This window comes from Arachis duranensis, chromosome 4 (genome assembly GCF_000817695.3).
Source record: "Arachis duranensis cultivar V14167 chromosome 4, aradu.V14167.gnm2.J7QH, whole genome shotgun sequence".
Classification (NCBI taxonomy): domain Eukaryota; kingdom Viridiplantae; phylum Streptophyta; class Magnoliopsida; order Fabales; family Fabaceae; genus Arachis; species Arachis duranensis.
In genome coordinates, this window is record NC_029775.3 from 97,094,288 (window position 1) to 97,094,846 (window position 559).

General features: G+C 40.6%; 1 non-coding gene across 1 annotated transcript; it reads left to right on the forward strand.

The window, feature by feature from the left end:
• The first annotated feature begins 77 nt into the window (after nucleotides 1-77).
• On the forward strand, nucleotides 78-181 carry LOC127746872 (small nucleolar RNA R71). The gene has a single exon (XR_008008684.1). It is a non-coding gene; the product is annotated as a small nucleolar RNA R71 (small nucleolar RNA).
• The last annotated feature ends 378 nt before the right edge of the window (nucleotides 182-559 follow it).

The following is a 559-nucleotide window of genomic DNA, read 5'->3' on the forward strand; positions in this document are numbered from 1 at the left end:
CAGAATGGTCCAGTGACATCTTAGAGAACTCAGACAGACCATAATAGAATATATCTATCATGGTCCATTCTGAAAACATGTCAGAAGGACACTTTTTGGTCATCTTTTTGTATCTTTCCCAAGCTTCATAGAGGGATTCACCATCTTTTTGCTTGAAGGTCTGAACATCCACTCTAAGCTTGCTCAGCTTTTGAGGAGGAAAGAATTTAACCAAGAAGGCCGTGATCAGCTTATCCCAAGAGTCCAGGCTATCCTTAGGTTGTGAGTCCAACCATGTTCTAGCTCTATCTCTTACAGCAAAAGGGAAAAGCATGAGCCTGTAGACTTCAGGATCTACTCCATTAGTCTTAACAGTCTCACAGATCTGTAAGAACTCAGTTAAAAACTGATCGGGATCTTCTGATGGAAGTTCATGAAACTTGCAGTTTTGTTGCATTAGAGCAACTAGTTGAGGTTTCAGCTCAAAATTGTTTGCTCCAATGGCAGGAATTGAGATGCTTCTTCCATCAAACTTGGAAGTAGGTGTAGTATAATCACCAAGCATCCTCCTTGCATTATT